Raw genomic sequence first — 16,490 nt, forward strand, 5'->3', positions numbered from 1 at the left:
TGCACAGATCTATATAGAGTGATGATGGGCCAGATTCTCAAAAGAGTTATGCCGGTGTATCTACAGATACACCGGCGTAATTCGAAAATCCCGCCGGCGTATCATTGTTTTGTATTCGCAAAACAAGATACGCCGAAATTAGGCTAGGATCCGACTGGTGTAAGTCACTTACACCGTCGGATCCTAAATGCAGTACTACGCTGGCCGCTAGGTGGCGTTTACGTTCAGGTCTCATTTGACTTTGCAAATGAGCCTGATACACCGATTGACGAACGAATTTGCGCCGCCTCATCGTCCTTTAGGTCGTTTACGTAAGCGTAAGGTTACCCCTGCTATATGAGGGGTAACCTTACGCCAGTCCGCCGTATGCCATGTTAAGTATGGCGTCGGGTCCGCGTCGTCTTTTTCCGTCGGTTACGTCGTTTTACTAAGTCGTCCGCGAATACGACTTGACGTCAATGACGCTCACGTCGGCGTCATTGACGTTTTCCGTCGTGAGCTGGAGCATGCGCACTGGGCTATTTTTACACCCGGAGCATGCGCAGTTCGATCGGCACGGGGGCGCGTTTAATTTGAATACAAGCCGCCCCCTTTGAATTACGCGGTCTTACGCCGGGCCAATTACACTACGCCGCCGCAAATTACGGAGCAAGTGCTTTGGAGAATACGGCACTTGCTCCAGTAAGTTGCGGCGGCGTAGTGTTAATGGCATACGCTACGCCGCGCTCGTAGATACACTGATTTACGAGAATCTGGCCCGATGTCCCTGCTACTTATCTCATTTTGCTAAGGCATTTAGGGCACACAAAGTAGAATTATATCCTTTGTTGCTGTTGGGGGAATGTAAATAAAATAAAAGTGTTTGCGTCCCGACTTCAGATGTAACTACTTTCACACATATGTGTTTTTGTAAGATAAATATAAAAAAAAATGATGCTTGCTGCAAATTTTCACCAGTTTCCAGCAACGCACCAGGGAGGTGAATGACAATAAATCTAAAACACATCTGTACAAAAAAAACACAGAGTCTTAAATGCTAAAAACGACCCATCAGCAATTCACGAGGACTGAGTTGGCTTCAAACAAAAACAAAAGATTAAAGGGAAAAAAAAAACAAGCTGTCAAAAGTTGGCTGAAGGTGGGGGATGGAGCAGGAATGGATTCGTTGGGAGAAAGTTGCGGAGGGTGGGACAGGATTAGGATAGGGCTGAGCTGGAAGAGGGTGGTGCCTCCAAGTCTTCAGTCCTCCTGACACATCCTACTGAAGTCTACGTAAACTTCACTTAATAAACTTCTGGTGCTAACAAGTCCACAGGAGGCTATAGAATTTACGCCACGTTTGCAGCACGTTTCCAAGGTAAGACCCTTTGTGGGTTTTGTTTGAGAATTCGTCTGATCATCTATTAGTTGAGGGATCATTTGTGTCCGAGCCGTGAGTTCCACCTATTGTAGGATCTTAAGGGATTAAGGTTGGGAGATTTAAGGAAAACCTTCTGGAATTTGTATCTTGGTACACCCAGGGTTGTCACCTATTTTGTCTGGTAAAACCTGGACTTGTCCTGGACTTGTTATAAATCATATTAACAGGAAAAAGAGATCCTAAAAACAGCGAGGACGGATTTGTCCAGAAAAGGTGGTTACACAAGAGTCGATGAAGGTTTGGCTGATAAAAATTTGATGCCAATTTGGGATAAAGTGCCGATAACTAGCTGTTGGGAAACTAAAAGCTCCAGTTTAGATTTAAAGTTAGTTAAAGTTTACTCTATATGTTTATCTCGCCTTTTTCAACTTTTTTTTTCACCCCAGAGGAACCCTTAAAATCATTTTCAGGTTCTCGGGGAAGCCTTGCTAAAAAGGATTTGACAAACAACATATGGTACAGTAGTGTGATCAATCGGGTAAAGAAAGATTGAAATATAAGCTTATGTAATGTGGAGAACCTACTGTATTTGACACCCAGGGGGTTGTTTGAAAATTTGTCTGATCATCTATTAGTTGAGGGATCATTTGTGTCCGAGCCGTGAGTTCCACCTATTGTAGGATCTTAAGGGATTAAGGTTGGGAAATTTAAGGAAATCCTTCTGGAATTTGTATCCTGGTACACCCAGGGTTGTCACCTATTTTGTCTGGTAAAACATGGACTTGTTGCCAATCATATTAACAGGAAAAAGAGATCCTAAAAACAGCGAGGACGGATTTTTCCAGAAAAGGTGGCAACTCCAGTAACACAAGAGTGCATGAAGGTTTGGCTGGAAAAAATTTGATGCCAATTTGGGATAAAGTGCCGACAACCAGCTGTTGGGAAACTAAAAGCCCCAGTTTAGATTTAAAGTTAGTTAAAGTTTACTCTATATGTCTATCTCGCCCTTTTCAACTCCCCCCCAGAGGAACCCTTGAAATGATTTTCAAGTTCTCGGGGAAGCCTTGCTAAAAAGGATTTGACAAACAACATTTGGTACAGTAGTGTGATCAATCGGGTAAAGAAAGATTGAAATATAAGCTTATGTAATGTGGAGAACCTCCTATATTTGACACCCAGGGGGTTGTTTGAGAATTTGTCTGATCATCTATACGTTGAGGGATAATTTGTGTCCAAGCCGTGAGTTCCACCTACTGTAGGATCTTAAGGGATTAAGGTTGGGAGATTTAAGGAAATCCTTCTGGAATTTGTATCTTGGTACACCCAGGGTTGTCACCTATTTTGTCTGGTAAAACCTGGACTTGTCCTGGACTTGTTGCCAATCATATTAACAGGAAAAAGAGATCCTAAAAACAGAGAGGACGGAATTTTTCCAGAAAAGGTGGCAACTCCAGTTACACAAGAGTCGATGAAGGTTTGGCTGATAAAAATTTGATGCCAATTTGGGATAAAGTGCCGACAACCAACTGTTGGTAAACTAAAAGCCCCAGTTTAGATTTAAAGTTAGTTAAAGTTTACTCTATATGTTTATCTCGCCCTTTTCAACTCCCCACCAGAAGAACCCTTGAAATGATTTTCAGGTTTTCGAGAAGCCTTGCTAAAAAGGATTTGACAAACAACATATGGTACAGTAGTGTGATCAATCGGGTAAAGAAAGATTGAAATATAAGCTTATGTAATGTGGAGAACCTACTGTATTTGACACCTAGGGGGTTGTTCGAGAATTCATCTGATCATCTATTAGTTGAGGGATCATTTGCGTCCGAGCCGTGAGTTCCACCTATTGTAGGATTAAGGTTGGGAGATTTAAGGAAATCCTTCTGGAATTTTATATCCTGGTACACCCAGGGTTGTCACCTATTTTGCCTGGTAAAACCTGGATTTGTCCTGGACTTGTTATCAATCATATTAACAGGAAAAAAAGAGATCCTAAAAACAGAGAGGACGGAATTTTTCCCGAAAAGGTGGCAACTCCAGTTACACAAGAGTGGATGAAGGTTTGGCTGGAAAAAATTTGATGCCAATTTGGGATAAAGTGCCGACAACCAGCTGTTGGTAAACTAAAAGCCCCAGTTTAGATTTAAAGTTAGTTAAAGTTTACTCTAAATGTCTAACTCCCCTTTTTCAACTTTTTTTTTCACCCCAGAGGAACCCTTAAAATCATTTTCAGGTTCTCGGGGAAGCCTTGCTAAAAAGGATTTGACAAACAACATTTGGTACAGTAGTGTGATCAATCGGGTAAAGAAAGATTGAAATATAAGCTTATGTAATGTGGAGAACCTCCTATATTTGACACCCAGGGGGTTGTTTGAGAATTTGTCTGATCATCTATTAGTTGAGGGATCATTTGTGTCCGAGCCGTGAGTTCCACCTATTGTAGGATCTTATGGGATTAAGGTTGGGAGATTTAAGGAAATCCTTCTGGAATTTGTATTTTGGTACACCCAGGGTTGTCACCTATTTTGCCTGGTATTTTGTCTGGCCCTTGGGACACTATTTCTCCCTCAGATTACGAGGCACTATTCCTCCCTCCAACATCAACATTGGGGTATTATTCCACCCATTGACACTAATGTGGGAGCATACATTCCTCCTCTGACACTATTGCTGACCTTCCGCTGGCACTAAAGATAGGGCACTATTTCTTCTACTGACACCAGTGATGGAGCACTATTCCTCCCATTTACACCTACAATGGGACACAATTCCTTCCACTTACACCACCAAGGGGGCACTATTTCTTCCTCGGACACCAATAATGGGGCACTATTCCTCCCACTGACACCAATGATAGGGGCACTATACCTCATATACCAGGGGTCTCCAAACTTCGGCCGAGGGCCGGATGTGACCCTTTGCTAGCCCTTATCTAGCCCTTGGGGCACTATTGCTCCCAATGATATGGGACACTATTCCTCCCACTGACAACAATGGGCCAATATTTCTTCCACTGATACCAATGATGGGGCACTACTTCCCCTCCTACTGACCACCAACACTAAGGCTGTGTTTATTCTCCCTGATGCTGGGCCCGGGGCATTTTTTACCCCCACTAGCCACAACCACAATCCGGCACTCCTAAAGTCTGAAGCACTGTAAACTGGCCCTTTGCTTTAAAAGTTTGAAAACCCCTGTCATATACCAATGATGGGGCACTATTCCTCCTCCTCCTAAGCACAGGGGTGCTGTGTAATTTTTCTTACTCTCATTGACCACCAAGCCTGGGGCATTTTCTACTCCTACTGGCCACAGTCCAGCCCCCCTAAATCCTGAAGGCCAGTAAACTGTCCCTTTGTTAAGAAAGTTTGGAGACCCTTGCATTACACAGTATTGGAAAATTGCTCCATTGCATTGATGTTAGTGGAGATCAGTTCACCATTGACCATTGCTCAAGGAACCCCTGGTAACTTCTGGAGGAACCTTGGTTGAGGAAACACTGGTCTATGTTGTGTCGTAGCCATAGGAAAATGTTGGTCCATGGAACTGCAAGTCTCAGAATGATCTGACAGCTGGATCCATGACAGCTGGATGCCTACAATTAATCCCAAACTATTTTGTGTAAAGAGATTTGAGTACACCCATCTATTAAGAGAACAATTAGTTAATCGATTACTCACCTTAAACTGAAATACACCCATGTTCCTTAAGACCAATAATCCGAGATGTCATTTGAAAAGTAGAGGGTGGTACTGTCTTGGTCTATCTCATTCGATCACCTGGTGAAACAATGGGTGATCAAGAGTTTTACTTGACGCAATAACTTTTTGTTATCAACTAAACGTCTGCAGCACCTCTGACCATACAGGTGAAGGTAACCAATTCCCCAACAGTTCTGTCCTATATGTATAATATGCATGCATTCTAAAGCTGGTAGAATTTTGCTAGAAAATGTTCGTTTGATTGGTTAGTGTGGTCAAATCTGCAATTATTTTCAACTGCAGTAAAGAAATAAATGGAAGGAGCAGGATGGTTTACCTTTCTTGTTTCTTCTCTGGATGAACAAAGTTCTAACCGTGAATGTGATTTCTGTTTGGGAAAATTTTTAGGGCTGTTACTGATTAAAATTTTTGTGTTCGATCAATCGTTTTTTTTTTATCGATTAATCGACTAATTTCGATTAATTAACGCACATACAGATACAACTACTTTTAGCTGATCTCCTTGCCACCATACTGCCGGGATATATACATGTGCCCCCATACTGCCAGGATATATACATGTGCCATCATACTGCCGGGATATATACATGTGCCCCCATACTGCCGGGATATATACATGTGCCCCCATACTGCCGGGATATATACATGTGCCCCCATACTGCCGGGATATATACATGTGCCCCCATACTGCCGGGATATATACATGTGCCCCCATACTGCCGGGATATATACATGTGCCCCCATACTGCCGGGATATATACATGTGCCATCATACTGCCGGGATATATACATGTGCCCCCATACTGCCAGGATATATACATGTGCCCCCATACTGACCGGGGTATATAAATGTGCCCCCATACTGACCGGGGTATATAAATGTGCCACCATACTGCCGGGATATATACATGTGCCCCCATACTGCCGGGATATATACATGTGCCATCATACTGCCAGGATATATACATGTGCCCCCATACTGCCGGGATATATACATGTGCCCCCATACTGCCGGGATATATACATGTGCCCCCATACTGCTGGGATATATACATGTGCCATCATACTGCCGGGATATATACATGTGCCCCCATACTGCCGGGATATATACATGTGCCCCCATACTGACCGGGGTATATAAATGTGCCACCATACTGCCGGGATATATACATCTGCCCCCATACTGCCGCGATATATACATGTGCCCCCATACTGTTACTGTAACCACTCTTACCGGACTATATATTAGGCAGGCAGACCCGTCCGCAGAGTAGATGATACAAGCAGGCGGGCGGGTGATGATGACGTCAGCGCGCCACTACTCGGCTGCCGCCGGGTGGACCAAGATGGCCGCGGCTCCGGAGCTAGGCCGAAGCCGCTGCCATTCCTATGGGCGAGACCGTGGAGCTCACTCCGCAGATTGTGATCGATCAAAATTAGTTTAATCGATCAAAGAAATTAACGTTTAATCGAGCAATTAATCGTTAATTTCCGCAGCCCTAAAAAATGTTATTAATTGTAATGCGCATGTTCTGGGCACAAAAGACAACAGTTCAATAGTCTGTGATTCCATTCAAGTAACAGATCTGGGTGAAATTTTTAGGGCTTTCAAATAAAATTAGTTGACTCAATGACAGCAAGATTGAATGGTCTGTTGAACGATTTCTTATGCCGCGTACACACCACCGTTATTCATGTCATGGAAAAAATCAAAGTTTTTTTCGACGTGATTCCTCTCAAGCCTGCCTTGCATACACACGATCGTGATAAAAAATGCTCGAGCAAAGCGTGGTGACGTACAACACGTACGACGGCACTACAAAGAGGAAGTTCCATTCGAATGGCACCACCCTTTGGGCTGATTATGCTAATTTCCCGTCTCATAACTTGCTTCTGAACAAGCAAGTTTTTTGCCCCCTCGTTAAAGCGTACACACAACCGTTTTTCACGGCGAAAAAAACGACAATGTGAAAAACGACGAGAAAAAATAGAGCAGGTACTAAATTTTTAATGCCCATTTTTGTGGTCGAGAAAAATGCTCTGGAGCCTACACACGACCGCTTTTCACGACCAATTAAAAAATGTCGTGTGTACGCGGCATCATAACTTTGAACAAAAACTCAAACATAATTTTACTGGTGTATGGCCAGCCCAATTCAACCACTATGCCAAACCCTTTGGATCACCTGAGCTATGGCTAAAGTTGAATGATAAGCACATAAATAGGCAGATAAGGTTGTCTCTACTGGGAGGGTGGTGAATTGTAGACACGTGCACACTGAAATATTTCGTTTCGGAATTTAGTTACTCATTTATTTTGTTTCGTTAAAAAATGTATTCGTCTGAAAATCCAAATTAATTAAGGTTGGATCTGTCATTGAAGGCTTATGGTGTCCATCGAATGTTCTGAGAAGATTCGACAGAGCAGCTAAACTGTATGACGCCACAATCATACACCATACATCATACGCCGCAATACATTTCCGGTCGAATGCTCCGCCCACAAGCTATAGTAGAATTTTAATGTTGTATAACTAGTAATAATTATATTCATTAATTATTAGCCAACCAACATTAGAATTATTATATAGCCTATAGGCAGAGCATTTTATCATAAATAATCACTTGTGGCGATCGTATGTTTTTAGCTGCTTCATAGAATCTTCATGTCTCTATAATGTCTCATTTTTTCTCTCTATGTTGAATAATCTTGGAATAATAGAGTGAGGTTAGGCACATTCAACCGCAGGTTCGATAGACACAGATTGCTATTGTCACCGTCATGTCGAATCTTCTATCTATATCGAACTGTTGTCTCAATGTAACGAAAATAAAGCATTTTTTATGTCGGATCTTTCGGATTTCGGATTCTGCGCATTCATTATCGTTTGTTAAAACGAACGCAAAAATCCCCAGAAATTCGGATAAAAATGAATGCACAAGTCTATTGAATTGTAGATCTTTGATTGCTGGAGATCATTCTAGAGATCTGTGTATCCAAGAGTGCGGGTTACAGTCATGAAAACAGACAATGACCACGACTAATCACCTCCAAAGGTCAGCTTACTTTACAGTTGTTGGGAGGAAAACGTAGTGATTGGTCAAAAATATCTAAAATTAACCATTGTTACTCCAATACTGATGGTGTGTTGGCTTGCTAGCGCCATCTGCTAGTAACTACAGACATACAAGATTGTTGCTCAACATGGACCGATCTCATGTCAATTGGTACAATTTGTATATTTCAGGCCCGTCTTTAAGGCAGGGTAAAAGGCGAAGCTGCCCTGGGCCCTGTTATTGTTGTGAGGCCCAAAGCAGCTGCCTCATACTTGCCAACTATCCCAGTTTAAATTCCCCTGTTCCTTGAAGTTTTAGTCCTGTGCTGTGTCCTGAATCTTGGTGTGAAGTGCTGCTACTAATGCTGCCCAGCTCTGCCGTATTGTTGTGTAGAGATGACTCACCGCAGACCCTGTGTTTACATATAAATAACCGTCATTCATATGTAAATAACAGGAGCATTCATATGTGAATAACGGGAGCATTCATATGTAAATAGCTGAGGCCGGCGACATTCATATGTAAATAAAGGCGGCATTCATATGTGTATCGTGCCCCTCTGCAGTGAGGAGATGATGTGCTTTAACCTCTAGCAACCAATCAGTGAGCAGTATTACTGTACATTAATCTCTAGCAACCAATCAACAAGAAGAAATCATGTGCTGTAACCTCTAGCAACTAATCGGTGAGCTGTAATGTGTGCTGTAACCTCTAGCAACCAGTCAGTAAATGGTAATGATATGCTGTAACCTCTGTCAACCAATCGCAATCACTGCCTGATCTGATACAGTAAACTGATTTCAAGTCTAGCTGATATTTATTGTGGCCCAGATTCACGTAGGGCGGCGTAACTTTGTGCGGGCGTAGCGTATCTTATTTACGCTATGCCACCGCAACTTAGAGACGCAAGTGCAGTATTCACAAAGCACTTGCGTCCTAAGTTACGGCGGCGTAGCGTAAATGGGCCGGCGTAAGCGCGCGTATTTCAAAGTAGGCAGGTCGTGGGCGTGTTGTATTTAAATTAAGCGTGACACCATGTAGATGCATGGCCGAACGAACGGCGCATGCGCGCGCATGCTCAGTATCACGTCGAATTTACGCCCTAAGATACGCCGGCTCAATGCCTGTGACGTGAACGTAACCTACGCACAGCCCCATTCACGTATGACTTGCGTAAACGACGTAAAACGATAAGCTTGTTCCGACGTCCATACCTTGCATGGGCTGCGCCACCTAGAGAGCAGCTTTATCTTTACGCCGGCGTATGTCTCAGGCCCCGTACACACGTCCGAGAAACTCGACGGGCGAAACACATAGTTTTGCTCGTCGAGTTCCTTGTGAAGCCGCCGATGATCTCGGCGAGCCAAAGTTTCCCATTGACTAACAAGGAAATAGAGAACATGTTCTCTATTTGGCTTGACGAGATCCTCGTCGGTTTCCTCGGTTTCTCGGCAGAATACGGCTCCCATCGAGTTTCTTGCTGAATTCTGCAGAGAAACTCGGTCGTGTGTACGGGCCCTCACGTAAATGGCGTAACTAATTGCGACGGGCGTACGTACGTTCGTGAATCGGTGTATCTTGCTCATTTACATATTCGATGCGGAGATACGCCGTCATAAGTCTTCGAGAATCTGGGCCTGTATGTCTCCGAGCAGGTGAAGAGCAAAATTGCATGGGGGGGGGCCCCCAAGAATTTTTTTGCTCAGGGGCCAATTAATATTAAAGACAGCTCTGCTCATTACCAAGCACCTTCACTTGGCCAACACTTGTCCCCATGTATGGTCTCCTTATCAAAAACAATCAAATGGAGTAAGCAAATGACCGGGATTAGCTGATAAGTGTTATCTCTTAAGAAGAAAGCTTTATATGGTTTACAAACACATTATAGTGAGCGAGGAGTTAAAAGTTTATCTTTCCTAATTCAGCCCCAAATCCTATTTTTGGTTTTCTTAAAAAAACACCTATTCTTTAAACAGAGAAGTGAAATCAGGGAGTATGCATTTTTTTTGTTCAGCCGAAATACGATCGGGTGTTCCCATGTAATAGCCAGTGACGTCCCGTCCCAGTTAGTCATGGAAACTCTTAGCATGCTGTACTTCCTATGGCTGCGAAAGTGGGGATAAAGCGTATTACTTCTGAACTTTTGCAACAAGCGCGCTGCCAAGGGAAGGACGAGCCACTCGCGAAACAAAGAAGAGAGAGAGGAGGGGACGCTCGTTTCTGGAAAAGTTATAAAGTTTTTGATAGAAAGCGGAAACCCTGAAAAGTATTTAAAGATTTGGCAAAGGTTGCAAATTCGCCGGAAACTTATTTGAGTTTGATCTGTAGTGGTGGGATTTGCATCTGGCTACGGTTCTCACATGGTGATCGTCATGGCAAAGGCGGCAAAGGGACATTTAAATATCCATGCAGCAGCTAAAGACTAATGCATACCTGTAGGAGGGGCGATTCCAGAACTGAGCTGGCCGGCTCGGGGGAGACATGATCTGTGCTTGTGTAGCGCCGGGCTCCCAATGACAAGGGCGCTACTATAAATTTAGGGGGCGTCAAAGCCATAGTTGGGCTCAGACTCTGTTAAAGGGGTTGTAAAGGCAAATGTTTTTTCACCTTAATGCATCCTATGCATTAAGGTGAAAAAACATCCGACGGTACCGCCCCCCCCCCCCCGAACCCACGTTTTACCTACCTCACCCCTCGAAAGTCCCGCGCTCGTCCCCGTGATCCTCTTCGGTTCCCAGCCTGGTCGTTGATTGGCTAGCCTGGACGGATTGATAGCAGCGGAGCCATTGGCTGGCACTGCTGTCAATCACATCCGATGACGCGGCGCGCCGGGGGGCGGGGTCGAGTGATACTCCTCGCAAAAGCTTTCCAGCATGCGAGCTCGCTCGCATGAAGGTGGAAAGCTCTTGCGAGGAGGAGCCGAGACAGCCGCCGAGGGACCCCAGAAGACAGGGTTCGGGGACACTCTGTGCAAAACGAGCTGCACAAAAAAAAAATGTTTTACTTTAGTATTCCTTTAATACTATTTAAAGGGGAGTTCCAGGCATTTTTAATGTTTATTAAAAGTCAGCAGCTACAAAAAGTGTAGCTGTTGGCTTTTAATAAACATGCACCCACCTGCTCCGCGGTCCAGCGCCGCGCCGGAGCTCCGCTCCTCCCCCCCCCCCCCCAGCCGGCGTCCTCATTGTTACTGTGGGCACCCGGCCGTGAGAGCTTTCGGCTTCACAGCCGGGCACTCACTGCGCATGCGCGAGCGGCGCTGCTCTATCTGACAGGCGATCGGACAGGCGATCGCCTACAGGGAGGGGCCGCCAAAAGGCGATATGACGTATCGCCTTACGACCCCTGGGCGGAAGGAGGAAGTGGGACAGGATGTCCCACTCCTCCTGAAGCCCCCCCCCCCCAAAAAAAAATGATATGCCAAATGTGGCATGTAAGGGGGCAAGGAGTGGATTAAGCGAAAGTTCCACTTTTGGGTGGAACTCCGCTTTAAATTCGCCTCTGTTCTGACTGTGGTTGTGCTCAGTAGAAGTTTTCCCTTGTTGCCTGTAGGTGGCGTTACCACTTCAGGCCCATGTTGGAACTCGGGCAAACCATAGTGTGTTGAGTGACCCTTCTCGGCAGCAGCCCAGTGGGAGTGGTGCCTCGCTGTGCATGCTGGGAGGGGATACTAAAGAGGCAGGCGCCGTTTTTCGGGGGCCTTCGCCTCGTGGCCCTTCTGGCGCGAGGTGAGTGTGTGTGATTCCAGCCCTGGGACCACGTTGGTCCGAGACTGCATTGCTATCAGGTAAGCCCAGCTATGCTGGCTGGGGCCTGTGGTTCTACAAAGGATCCTAAGCTGTCCACCCAAGTGGGGGAAGCTTCTTAGCGAAGGAAACCAGGGGAGGACCTGCCCTGGAGGAGACAAGCAAGGCAAGCTGATGTCTCGGGATAGGCCTGGTGACCTCGTTAAGGAAAGGGATCCACTACGCAATTTGTCTTACAGCCTGCCGGATTGGCTTCTGAAATCCTGTGGCAGAGGATTCCTGACTGTCCATCCTTTGCTCTCAGACGGTCTGTGGCAGAGACTGTCTCTATATTGTCCGTGCATCACTCCAGGTTCTAGACCATGTGAGCAGGGCTGTCTTAATGAGAGGGCACACCTGGGCACTGCCCAGGGGCCCCAGCTACATGGGGGGCCCCTGCCCTTTCTCCAAAGCAGCTGGTCCTTGAGCCCGGGCTGCACCTCTACATCCCAGATATGCCCCCAGCATTCTGACCCCTCTACACTCTAGATATCCCCTACCTCCTACTTACTTGATTTTTGTTTACCTGCACTGTCTCCATTGTAGGGGCCCCAGAGCATTACTTTGCCCAGGGGCCCATGATGCTATTGATGCCCTGCATGTGAGAGGGGTCTATCCGGATGAGCAATACCCACTCAGGAGTGAGTGGTGAATACTGGAACTATAGATACTTTTTGTGCATTCTGTACTGCGTACCTGAACCACCGTTTTTCAGTAGAGCATATTATACTGTGACATGGCATGCTGGGATTTGTGGTTCCTCATTGGGAATCAGGAGGAAGCCTGCACAGCTTTCATGAAAATTTTAACATGACCATACGGTTTTATTCCATTAGTTATTGGCTTGCAATGCTGCCACACACGTGCTGGGTCTTTTTCCAAAATTCCAGAAGATCACTTTGCACGCTATGAAAGCAACATCATTTCATAATCATTTTTTATATTGGGAATATCACAGTGCTACGGGTGCTGGTTACTCACATCAGTTTCTTTTTTTTTACATTTAATTATTTTCTTTTTATTATTTTATTACCAAAATATAAAAAGGAAACATGATAGACATGCGCACACTGAAGTATTTTGTTTCGGAATTTCGGTTTCGTCCGAAAAATTTCGGACCCCAGAAGACGTGGATTGGGGCCACTGTGTGCAAAAACAAGCCGCACAGTGGAGAAAAGTATAACATGTTTGTTTTTAAAAAAAAACTTTAGTGTTCCTTTAAAAAGTCCTGCCGGGCTGCCGTGTGTATGCATACCAAGTTCACAGACAACACCCTTCGGAGCAAAATCCGCGGAAAAGTCAGTTGGAAGTCCGATCGTGTGTATGAGGCTTAAGACATCGGTCACATGGGCATATGTGGTTTTCAGAAGGGCATGCAGGTTGCTGCTGGCAGAAAACTCCATCCATTTAGATGCGCTTTTTTAATCATTTCATTTAACTTGTTTACACGTTTAAAGTTAGTTTAGAGTCATAGCTTTCGTTCCTATCAATGGATTTGCATTGAACATCCTTATACAAACCTACCCATAAGGAAATTGGCTTCCTCCCAAACCAACCATGAGAGTGTTGGTGGCTTTAGGGTAATTTGGGGTCAGAAAGTGCTGAGAATGATTCAACGTTTTGCGTAACATTCGGCAGAAAAAGTTGCAGAACTATGCAAATAGAGAAAATAAACAGGGAACATGTATGGGCACCGTGGTGAGGAGATGAAAGAAGCCAGTGGGTGATTCAACCCCCTCCAGTACCAACCCATAACTGAAATATCAGACACTTGAAACAAAAGTGCCTTGTATTGATCCTTGGCCTTTCCCGTTTTCTGAGTAAACAGGAACTGCAATTAGTGGCTGGGTGTTTTATGTCATTTACCAGGCCTGTGCTTTGTTTGTTGTCACAGGTAACACTAGACTATTTTCTGATGTGTTTTTAGCAAGTCTGGAAAAGCAGAGCAAACACAACACAGAGTTGTAGCCTACGGCTTAGTTTCTAGTTGTCCCTTATTTAGAGTGCCTGTCCCTCTTCTGGAATCAAATCCATTTGTCCCTCACAGTGGCGGCTGGTGTTTAAAATCTTTGGGGGTTGGCGCGGGGCGCAAACAAACTGAAAAAAAACAAAACATCAATTGCCACCAGTTTCCCCCCTCAAATGCAGCCAGTTTGCCCCCTCAAATGCAGCCAGTTTTCCCCCTCAAATGCAGCCAGTCTTCCCCCTCAAATGCAGCCAGTTTGCCCCCTCAAATGCAGCCAGTTTCCCCCCTCAAATGCAGCCAGTTTGCCCCCTCAAATGCAGCCAGTTTTCCCCCTCAAATGCAGACAGTTTGCCCCCTCAAATGCAGCCAGTTTTCCCCCTCAAATGCAGCCAGTTTGCCCCCTCAAATGCAGCCAGTTTTCCCCCTCAAATGCAGCCAGTCTTCCCCCTCAAATGCAGCCAGTTTGCCCCCTCAAATGCAGCCAGTTTCCCCCCTCAAATGCAGACAGTTTGCCCCCTCAAATGCAGCCAGTTTTCCCCCTCAAATGCAGACAGTTTGCCCCCTCAAATGCAGCCAGTTTTCCCCCTCAAATGCAGACAGTTTGCACCCTCAAATGCAGACAGTTTGCCCCCTCAAATGCAGCCAGTTTTCCCCCTCAAATGCAGCCAGTTTCCCCCCTCAAATGCAACCAGTTTTCCCCCTCAAATGCAGCCAGTTTTCCCCCTCAAATGCAGACAGTTTGCCCCCTCAAATGCAGACAGTTTGCCCCCTCAAATGCAGACAGTTTTCCCCCTCAAATGCAGCCAGTTTCCCCCTCAAATGCAGACAGTTTTCCCCCTCAAATGCAGCCAGTTTTCCCCCTCAAATGCAGCCAGTTTTCCCCCTCAAATGCAGCCAGTTTGCCCCCTCAAATGCAGCCAGTTTGCCCCCTCAAATGCAGCCAGTTTCCCCCCTCAAATGCAGACAGTTTGCCCCCTCAAATGCAGCCAGTTTTCCCCCTCAAATGCAGACAGTTTGCCCCCTCAAATGCAGCCAGTTTTCCCCCTCAAATGCTGACAGTTTGCCCCCTCAAATCCAGCCAGTTTTCCCCCTCAAATGCAGCCAGTTTTTCCGCTCAAATGCAGCCAGTTTTTCCCCTCAAATGCAGCCAGTTTTCCCCCTCAAATGCAGCCAGTTTGCCCCCTCAAATGCAGCCAGTTCCTGCCATGTATCTGCAGAAATTAAAAAAGTACCCAGGGGATAAGATGATCTCCACAATGTTACTAACCATCCATATTTTTACAGACAGTTCGTAAAAACGGGCACTTTTTTCCCCGTTCGTAAATGTCCGTGGTTGTGGGAATTTGCCAGTAAAAATAGCCGAGATCGGTTTGGCTTGGAACTGCGCATGTAGATTGGAGGCAGGGGGTAATTGGAGGCAGGAAATGGAGCAGGGGGCAATGGAGGAAGGGGTAGATTGGAGGCAGGGGGTGTTATGCCGCGTACACACGGTCGTTTTTTTGTGATGAAGAAAAACGAAATTTTTAAAAACGTCATTTAAAATGACCGTGTGTGGGGAAAACGTTGTTTTATGTCTTCAGAAAAACGACAAAAAAAATAAAAATTCGAGCATGCTTCAATTTTTTATGTCGTTTTTCAAAACGTAGTTTTTTGTGTCATAAAAAATGACCGTGTGTAGGCTAAAACGATGTTTAAAACAACGTTTTTAAACCCGCGCTTGCTCAGAAGCAAGTTATGACGCAAGCTTGAATGGAACAGAGTGCCGCCGTACGTGCTGAACGTAACCACGCTTTGCTAGAGCATTTTGAAAAAACGATGGTGTGTAGGAAACGTAGTTGGATGCTGTGTGCAAAATCCTTTTTGTCATCCTGTTGAGTTATAAATCTGCTCAGTGTAATATAAGACCGGGGCTTGGGAATTAACGTGGTAGTAATCCCAAAACCCAAAATGTAATATAAATATACTGTACCAATCATTAGATGTGGTGGCTGCATTTGTTTTTTTGTTATTTTTGTCATAGGTTAACCAATGAAGCTGACTGATGGTCTGATGTGCCTACACACCATCGGTTAAAAAAACGATCGTGTCAGAACGCGGTGACGTAAAACACACGACGTGCTGAAAAAAACGAAGTTCAATGCTTCCAAGCATGCGTCGACTTGATTCTGAGCATGCGTGGCTTTTTGACCGATGCTTTTGCATACTAACGATCGGTTTTGACCTATCGGTTAGGCGTCCATCGGTTCAATTTTAAAGCAAGTTCTCTTTTTTTGACCGAAGGATAACTGACCGATGGGGCCCACACACGATCGGTTTGGACTGATGAAATGGTCCTTCAGTCTGTTTTCATCGGTTTTGACCGATCATGTGTACGTGGCCTTACACTCTGTATTAAGCTATGTATACACTTACCTTCACGTACGACTTGCGTAAACGACGTAAAACGATAAGCTTGTTCCGACGTCCATACCTTGCATGGGCTGCGCCACCTAGAGAGCAGCTTTATCTTTACGCCGGCGTATGTCTCAGGCCCCGTACACACGTCCGAGAAACTCGACGGGCGAAACACATAGTTTTGCTCGTCGAGTTCCTTGTGAAGCCGC

The 16,490-nt window shown here is 45.2% G+C and overlaps 1 protein-coding gene across 1 annotated transcript in view; it reads left to right on the plus strand.

Annotated features, from left to right (window-relative positions):
• The first annotated feature begins 1,234 nt into the window (after positions 1 to 1,234).
• The window catches only part of LOC120944155 (gap junction gamma-1 protein-like), a 65,612-nt gene continuing 50,356 nt past the window's right edge, over positions 1,235 to 16,490 (plus strand). The window contains exon 1 of the mRNA XM_040358071.1: positions 1,235 to 1,357. The gene's annotated coding sequence lies outside the window, so the exon portion shown is untranslated. The remainder of the gene's footprint in view (positions 1,358 to 16,490) is intronic.

This window comes from Rana temporaria, chromosome 6, assembly GCF_905171775.1.
Source record: "Rana temporaria chromosome 6, aRanTem1.1, whole genome shotgun sequence".
NCBI lineage: Eukaryota > Metazoa > Chordata > Amphibia > Anura > Ranidae > Rana > Rana temporaria.